Source organism: Vombatus ursinus, unplaced genomic scaffold, assembly GCF_900497805.2.
Source record: "Vombatus ursinus unplaced genomic scaffold, bare-nosed wombat genome assembly UNPS02004827.1, whole genome shotgun sequence".
Classification (NCBI taxonomy): domain Eukaryota; kingdom Metazoa; phylum Chordata; class Mammalia; order Diprotodontia; family Vombatidae; genus Vombatus; species Vombatus ursinus.
In genome coordinates, this window is record NW_020944605.1 from 10,405 (window position 1) to 19,696 (window position 9,292).

The 9,292-nt window shown below is 36.8% G+C and overlaps 1 pseudogene; it reads left to right on the forward strand.

Annotated features, from left to right (window-relative positions):
* The first annotated feature begins 4,787 nt into the window (after positions 1–4,787).
* LOC114027870 lies at positions 4,788–5,600 on the forward strand (annotated as a pseudogene).
* The last annotated feature ends 3,692 nt before the right edge of the window (positions 5,601–9,292 follow it).

Consider the following 9,292-nt stretch of genomic DNA (forward strand, 5'->3'; position numbering starts at 1 on the left):
TTTCAGCAGGCACAGCTTTCAGCAGGCACATTCCACAAATCTGCAAATCCACACTTATTGACCAATGCTCACTTGATTTATAGAGGAACACACAAAGAAGGTATTTCGCCAACAGTAGGCTCCTAAGTTTTCATTCACTTTAGCAATATCGTGGTGACTCAGCATAGCACAGGTGCAGTGGGCTATTTACCAGCTAAACTCAAATGTTTATATGTTCTTGGTTACATAATGATATGCAAACGCAATGAGCTTGTTTATAGGCTACGATCCTGTGAACTAGCAGATTGTTTATGGCCTTGGATCCTGAGAATGAGTATCTTAAAAAGGAAAGCAAATCCACTTACTTACAACCTCCCTTACCTGGCTTCTTACTCTGCTCAAGGCAATTGCTTTTTCACTTAGAATAAAACTTTATTTACTTTCTCTACTTTAAGGAGATCGTTACGCTCAGTTTAATCTGACAGAAAGCTACTCTCTGATACGTAACCCCAAAGACTTGAAAGCAAGGATTGTAACTAGAGATCCTCTCACAGCTCAATGACCCAGATTTCTTTGGAAATCCTACATTGATGACATTTCGTGGTTCACTACAAGCAAAATGGAGTTTGTGGACCAAATTTCAGAATACCCCGAATTTCCCAGGTGGCCCTCAGACTGTATACAAAGTTTTTCCTTTTATCTCCATTCAGTCCACTTCAGGAGATCTCTTTCAAAAAGGACACATTGTATTGATATGCCCCCCACTGTGACAGTGAAAAATCAGAGGGCTGCAGCACAAAGAAAACAACACACTGAAAACAGACAGAGAACATATAAACTTACCCGGACAAGATCTAATTGCTGGTAATAGAGAGAGAGAGTCAAGTCACAGCCAGAGTCCTAACAGAGAGTTCCCCCTTGTGGACAATTTCCCACTTGGGCCCAAAAAGATATAGAGGAGTTTTCTGATAAGAATCTGGGGTGCACAGCTCTGATCTCTTCAATGTTCACCAAACTGAAACAAATGAATAGCCTGAGATATAGAGTTTCTTGGTAATTAGTCATCAGTTTGTTAATTGGGCTAGCTGATAATAAATTGATGGTCATTGGTTTAACTTGGTAACCAAAGACACCTAATGGAGATGCTGAATGCCTTAAATATTTTTAGAAAGGGGAATGCCCTTGGCAGAAGCAATCAATCCTGATTGGTGAACAATTAATGAGAGGGTGGACATATTCAGGAGGAAGTGGGCTAAAGTCTTCAGTTCTGCTGCTGAGGGTGTGGCTTGACCAAGAGGGTCAGCCATCTCCACCAATCCCAGACAAAGGAATCCATCTCTACCCAGACCACTGTGGTTGGTTTTATCCTTCGTAACCTGGATTCCTCCAGGCTCCAATGGAGGGGTGTCAAGGTTTGGGCTTAATGCTTTAAGGCTGGAATTTACCTAGGTTAGATTCTGTTTATCCTATAAACAAAAGTAAGGTCTCCTAGTTGAGTGGGGTCCAGCCCAACATCCAGTAGCAAGTACCCTGAGGATTAGGCTGATCTCATCTATCAGCCTGTCCTTCAGAGACTGGCTGAATGTTCTGCTGGGACTGGTCTCTGAAAAAGGGAATAGAAAGGAAGAAACCTCAATCCTAATTGAATAATTGGTTATTAACATAATAGAAAATTACACACCTTCCAAACTTCCCTACTACAGTCCAGGGTACCACCATGTTCCTGGTCTCCCTGGCTCACAACCTGTATATCATCTTCAAATTCTCATCATCTCTCACCTCCATAGCCAATCTGTTGCTAACACCTAAAGATTTTACCTTAGCAACATTTCTGGAATATGCCCCCTTCTCTCCCCTGATGCTACCTACCACCCACCACGGTGGGGGCCTTCACCTCCTCTTGCCCGAACTATTGCAATACAGTTGAACAAGACATTCCCTCCCTCTGCTTGGGGCATTTTTAGTGGTTGTACCCATTCCTGCAATGCTCTTCCTCCTATCTCTACCTCCTGGCTTCCTTCAAGGAGTCCTAGCTAAAAATCTCACCTTCTACAGGAAGCCTTTTTCCCAATTCCTCTTAATTCTAGTATTTCCCCTCTGTTGATGATTTCATTTTTTTTTCCTGTAGAAAGTCCTATTAGTTCATAGTTTTCAGCTTGTTTTGTTCAGGTTAATATTGTGAGCTTCTTAAGGGCAGGTGCCATCTTCTGTCTTTCTTTGCACACCCAGCACTTAGTATGTGGCACATAGTTGGTGTTTAATAAATAGTTATTGACTGATTAGAATAAGAAAATAAACATGCTTAAATTTCCATGTTAAATTCGTGATGATGAATATTTACTTTCCTTCTATTTTATTTATTTTACTTTTTCCTTTACTTTGTAAAACACACTATACTTAAACAACCTGTTGATGTTTTATCTGCTGCAATATTTTCTCTGGATTCATTCCTGGTTGAGAAAAGAAAATAAGGAGGAAAAAGAACAAAAGATTTCCTATTGTAATGCAGAATGATACTTAAACATTATACAAAAATTCAAAAATTTAAGATTTTAATTTAATTTAATTGAAAATTTAAAATGAAGCACAAAAAACTTATCCTAGGATTAAGTTGTGATATACCACTTGTTGTGGTGAATTGTGAATACCACATGTTTCTCAGTGCATGTTATGAAGGGGGGAGAGTTTAACACCAATAAAGTGCGATTTGAAGAACTGAAAAACTATTCAGGCAGCACAAATTCAAACAGCCTAATCTCAGTCTAATAGTGTCATTATAATGATGTAGAGCAAAAGTAACAGCAAAATGCTAGCCAGGGAGGTGCTTCATTTGTGTACAGACTGTTCCTTAAACACCCATGTTTGCTCTTTTAGGCTCTAGCCTTGTAAACCCAGGCTCAGTTGCCCAGCTAATTAATCTCTTAGATAAAACTAAATGGTCCTCCAAGAATGTTCTGGAATTGACAAAACCAAGCAAGAGGGCAAGTTATGTTAATGGCACTCAGGATAGAATCAGTTTCATAAAACACCTTCTATACAGGTTATCTATCAAATAATAGGGATAGAAGGTGTGTCCCATTTACATACCAATAAATATGTATCCCAAATGACATTCAACTAAAAATCATCCTAATAAAATTTATTCTTTCCAAGGTCCTGGCTTCAAATGTAGCCAGATGGCCTAATGGATAGAACACTGATGTTGGAGTCAGGATTACCTAAGTTCAAATCCAGCCTTAGACACTTAACCAGCTGTGTGTGAGTCACCTCACTTCTCTCAGGCTGTTCCACATCTATAAAATTGGGATAAGAATAGTACTAGGGTTATTTTGAGAATCTAGGGAAGATAACTCATGTAACACTGTTAGTGAACCTTAAAGCTCTACATAAAATATTAGCTGTGATTACTATCTGAGATTTTTATACCACTTTACCTCTCCAAAAGGATTATTAATTCTGATGAGTAATAAGTCTAATACAGTTAATTCCCAAATAAAAAGGGGCTAAAGTTAAACCTTCTATATCATTGGTTTCTAACTCAGGTTGTATTTCCCCCCATTGAATTAAAATCAGTTCAACACACACACACACACACACACATACATATATATACATACATATATACATATATATATATATATATAAAACAAATATTCTGTCAGAGGTGTTAAGGAAGGAAAGATGAATGAAGACATAGCCATCGCCCTCAAGTAGCTTGCATTGACTTGTACAATTCTATGAATAACAGTTTCTCTGAGTATTTATACACAAATCTATTTAAATCCATCATGGAGCTGACCATGAGTTCTCAGAGTACCACAGTACCAAGAGAAAAAGGAAGGGTGAAGGTGACAGTCCCACTATAAATATTTTTGGGGGGTGATTAACGTTAAAAATGGATAGAAAAATTAGTATAGAAGTAACTCTACTATCAGCTGCAGGGAGTAGCTCCCTTGGTATGGGACTAGAGTAGCCTTTGGAAGTTCCAATGCAGGGATTGTACTTGCTAAACATTCCTGAGTCAGAGACTATGATTACTTACAGGTCCCTAGAAGTATCTCTGAAATCAATTGCACAAAAACCCTGAAGCTCCCTGGGACACTGCATCCTCCACCCTGGAAGCAGAGCTCTACTTTATCAAAGGAGTCAACTAACAGACTGGGGAAATGACCAAACAATGGGAAAAAAAACTCTGACTATGGAGAGTTACTATGGTGACAAAGAAGATCAAAACACACACTCAGAAGAAGACAACAAAGTCAAAGCTCCTATATCTCTAAAGCCTCCAAGAAAAATATGATTTGGTCTCAGGCCATGGAAGAGCTCAAAAAGGATTTTGAGAAGCAAGTAAGAGAAGTAGAGGAAAAACTGAGAGTGATGCAAGAAAATCATGAAAAACAAGTCAACAGCTTGCTAAAGGAGACCCAACAAAATAATAAAGAAAATAACACCTTAAAAAATAGCTAACCCAATGGCAAAAGAGGTCCAAAAAGCCAATAAGGAGAAGAATGCCTTAAAAAGCAAAAATGGCCAAATGAAGAAGAAGGTCCAAAAGCTCACTGAAGAAAATAATTCCCTAAAAATTAGAATGGAGGAAATGGAATCTGATGACTTTATGAGAAATCAAGAAACAAAAAAACAAAACCAAAAGAATGAAAAAAGTAGAAACTGTGAAATATCTCATTGGAAAAACAACTGACCTGGAAAACAGATCCAGGAGAGATAACTTAAAAATTACTGGACTACATAAAAGCCATGATCAAAAAAAGAGCCTAGTTTTTTGGCCTTTTGGCTTTCAGAGTGGGATCATGGCTGTGGGAAAGAACAAGCACCTCAACAAGGTGGCAGAAAGGAGCCAAGAAGAAAGTGGTTGATCCATTTTCAAAGAAAGATTGATATGATGTAAAAGCACCAGTTATGTTCAACATTCACAATACTGGCAAGACACTGGTTACAGGGACCCAAGGAAAAAAATTTCCTCTGAAGGTCTCAAGGGTCGAGTTTTTGATGTGAGACTTGTGGGATCTGCAGAATGATGACGTTGCTTTTCATGAATTCAAGTTAATTACTGAAGGTGTTCAGGGTAAAAATTGTTTGACTAATTTCCATGGAATGTACCTTACCCGGGACAAGATGTGCGTCATGGTTGAAAAGTGGCAGACCATGATTGAAGACCATGTTGGTGTCAAAACTACTGATGGGTACTTGCTCCACCTCTTTTGTGTTGGTTTTACCAAAAAGTGCAACAACCAGATCCATAAGACCTCTCATGCCCAGCATGAACAGGTCCGTCAAATTCATAAGACAATGGTGGAAATCACGACCCGAGAAGTGCAGACAAATGACTTGAAAGAAGTTGTCAATAAACTAATTCCAGACAGCATTGGAAAAAAACATAGAAAAGGTTTGCCAGTCCATTTACCCTCTCCATGATGTATTTGTCCAAAAAGTCAAGATGCTCAAGAAGCCCACATTTGAATTGGGAAAGCTAATGGAACTGCATGGTGAAGGTGGTGGCTCTGGAAAACCTTCAGGAGATGAAATGGGCACAAAAGTAGGAAGGGCTGATGGCTATGAACCACCAGTTCAAGAATCTGTCTAAGAACTTTTAAAGATTGAAAGATAAAAATTTATCATTGTGAAAAAAAGAGCCTAGACATCATCTTTCAAGGAAAACTGCTCTGATATTCTAGAATCAGTGTAAAATAGAAATTGAAAGAATCCATCGTTTACCTCCTGAAGGAGATTCCCAAATGAAAACTCCCAGGAATATCATAGCCAAGTTCCAGAGCTCCCAAGTCAAAGAGAAAATATTGCAAGCAAACAGAAAGAAACAATACCAGTATCATGGAGCCACAGTCAGGATAAGATTTAGTAGCTTCTACATTAAAGGATGGGAGGGCTTGGAATTTGATATACCAGAGGTCAAAAGAGCTAGGATTACAACCAAGAATCACCTATCCAGTAAAACTGAGTTTAATCCTTAAGGGGAAAAATGGACATTCAATGAGATGGAGGACTTTCAAGCATTCTTTTTTGGGGGGGCAAGGGGTGAGGTAATCGGGGTTAAATGACTTGCCCAGGGTCACACAGCTAGTAAGTTTCAAGTGTCTGAGGCCAGATTTGAACTCAGGTCCTCCTGACTTCGAAACTGGAGCTCTATCTATTGTATCACTTAGCTGCCCCATCAAGCATTCTTGATGAAAAGATCAGGGCTAAATAGAAAATTTGTCTGTCAAATATAAGACTCAAGAGAAGCATAAAAAAGTAAACAGGAAAGGGAAATCATAAGGACTTAATACATTTAGACTGTTTACATTACTACATGTGAAAATTATATGTGTAACTTATAAGACATTTTTCTCATTATTAGGGTAGTTAGGAGTATATATAGACAGAGGGCACCAGTGTGAGTTGAACATGAAGGGATGATATCTAAAAAATAAAATCAAGAGGTGATAGAGGAATGTACTGGGAGAAAGAAAAAAAGAGAGGTAGAATGGGGTAAATTATCTCATAAAAGAGGCAAGAAAAAGCTTTTATGGTGGAGAGGAAGAGAGGGGGAGGAGAGGAAAAGTGAGTGAACCTTACTTAGTCTCATCAGAATTGGCTCAAAAAGGGAATAATATGCACGCTCAATTGGGTATAGAAATCTGTCTTACTTACCCTATAGGAAAGTAGGAGGGAAAGGGGATAAGAGAAATGGGAGTGATAGAATGGAGGGCAGATTGGGGCATGGGGTAATCAGTAGAAAAAAACTTTTGAGGAGGGACAGGATGAAAGGAGAGAAAGAATAGAATAAATGGAATAAATGGAAGTGGGGAATAGAATGGAGGGAAATACAGTTAGCAATAGGAAGAGTGAAAAAAACTTTGAACCAAGTTTCTCTGATAAAGGCCTCATTTCTCAAACATATAGAGAACTGAGTCAAATTTGTAAAAAGAAGAGTCATCCCCCAATTGATAAATGATCAAAAGGCATGATCAGTTTTCAGATGAAGTAATCAAAGCTCTCTATAGCCATATGAAAAAATACTCAAACTCACTATTAATTGGAGAAATGCAAATTAAAACCATTCTGAGGCTCTACTTCATACCTATTAGATTGGCTAATTGGACAGAAAAGGCAAATGACAAATGTAGGAGGAGATGTGGGAAAATTGAGACACTAATACTTTGTTGGTGGAGTTATGAACTGATTCAACCATTCTGTAGAGCAATTTGGAACTATGCTCTAAAGGCTATAAAACAAGGCACATCCTTAAGTCTTTCAAAGTTGTTCATCTTTAAAATATTGTTATTGTATATGTTGTTCCCCTAGTTGTTCTTGCTACACTCTACATCAATTCCTATAACTCTTCCAAGATTTCTCAGAAACTTCCCTTTTTATCATGTTTTACAGCACAATAGTATTCCATAATGTTTAGTCATTTCCCAATTGATAAGCACCCCCTTAGTTTCCAAATCTGTGCCATAACAAAAAGAGCTACTTCAAATGTTTTTGTACATTTGAATCTTTTTTCTCTTTCTTAGATTTCTTTGAAGAAAAATAGACTGGATCCCACTGGATCAAAAGACATGCAGTTTAGTTGACTTATTTGGCATAGTTTCAAATTTGTTTCCAGAATTGCTGGACCAGTTCACAGTGCATTAATACTCCTATTTTCCCAAAGGCCCTCTAACATTTTTCTTTTTTGTCATTTTTGCAAAATGACAACTTTCAGGTGGAACATCAGAATTGTTTTAATTTATATTTCATTAATTGTGAGTGATTTGGAGTATTTATTAATGTTAAATGAAGCAGATAATATTAATATTACTCTATGTCAATTTTAGGCCTATAGGGATTCTTATGTACAGTTTAGTGGACCCCATTTCTGAATCTGAGAATCCTTGGTTTCTGATACTATTTGTATTATTAAAGACCCATTTGTCCTTGTTTTCTGGTGATCTCAATAGGAATGGGTGTTTCATCATAAGCTTTTCTGCATATGATATAATCATGTGATTATCATGTTAACATGATCCATTATCCTTATAATTTCCCTAATATTGAGCCAACCCTGGATTTCTGGTATAAATCCATCCTGATCAAGGTATGTAATCTTTGTGATGTGTTGTTGTAGCCTCTTTGTTAATATTTTAAAATTTTTGGTTCATTGTTCATTAGGAATATTGGTCTATAGTTTGCTTTTTGAATTTTAATTCTTCCTAGTTTAGGTATCAAGACTATTTTTGTTTTATAGGAAAAAAATTGGTAGAATTTCTTCTTTTCTTATATTTGTAAGTAGTTTATATAATATTATAATTAATTCTTCTTTGAACATTTGATATGTGATGTGTAAAAGTTTGAAAAAATAATATCTGGTAGTTAATCATTTTATTAATTATATTAGCAGATAATTAATAAAAGGGGTCAGTGACATTCTGAAATGCCAAATACCCCTTATGGAACCCACTCAATGCTTATATGCCCTTGGAAGAATGGGGTGTTCCTGAGGGTACAAATCAACTCTGACTGGTTATAATAATGAGAGAAGGAATATCATAATGAGATGAGCTTATTCTAATGAGGGTTTGGGGACCTGACTCTGACTATTCAATCTTGGTCAAAGACACTTATCTATGCACGTATCCCCGACATAGGGTAATCTAGACAAGAGGGGGAATTCACTTCTACCCAGATCTGTGTGGCTAAAATGCAATGGGCTAGAATCCACCAATTCACCTAAACTAAAATTTCTTTACCTTTTGATCAGATCGAAACTTTTCCAGTTGGGTGCATCTCACCCAATATTTCATTTCAGTGTCAGCCCTACACTTCAAAGGCTGTCTGAAGAGCCTATAGAGGTTGATTTCTAAATAAAGAAAAAGGAACAGGAAAAATCTTAGTCTTAATTCAATAATTAACTATTAACATGGGAGACAAATAATCATTGCTCTCAGAATAGGCTTGTAAATCCACTTGGTCTCAGAGAAATTTTCTTTTGCAGTTCAAATATGACTTATTTAATTTCTTTTTCTGAGACTGAGTTATTTAAATTATCTATTTCTTGTTCTATTAAGCTAGGAATTTATGCTTTCGTAAATATTCATCCATTTCATTTAAGTTGTTGGTTGGCATATAATTGGATAAAATTGTAGCTAGTAATTTCATTTACTTCTTCATTTGTTGTGAATTCTCCTTTTTCATTTTTGCTACCAGTAATTTAGTTTTTCCTTTTAAAAAAAACTAATTAGCTAGTGGTTTATTTTGTTAGTGTTTTTCCTTTAGAAAAGCAGTTTATACTTTTATTTATTAATAAAACATCTGC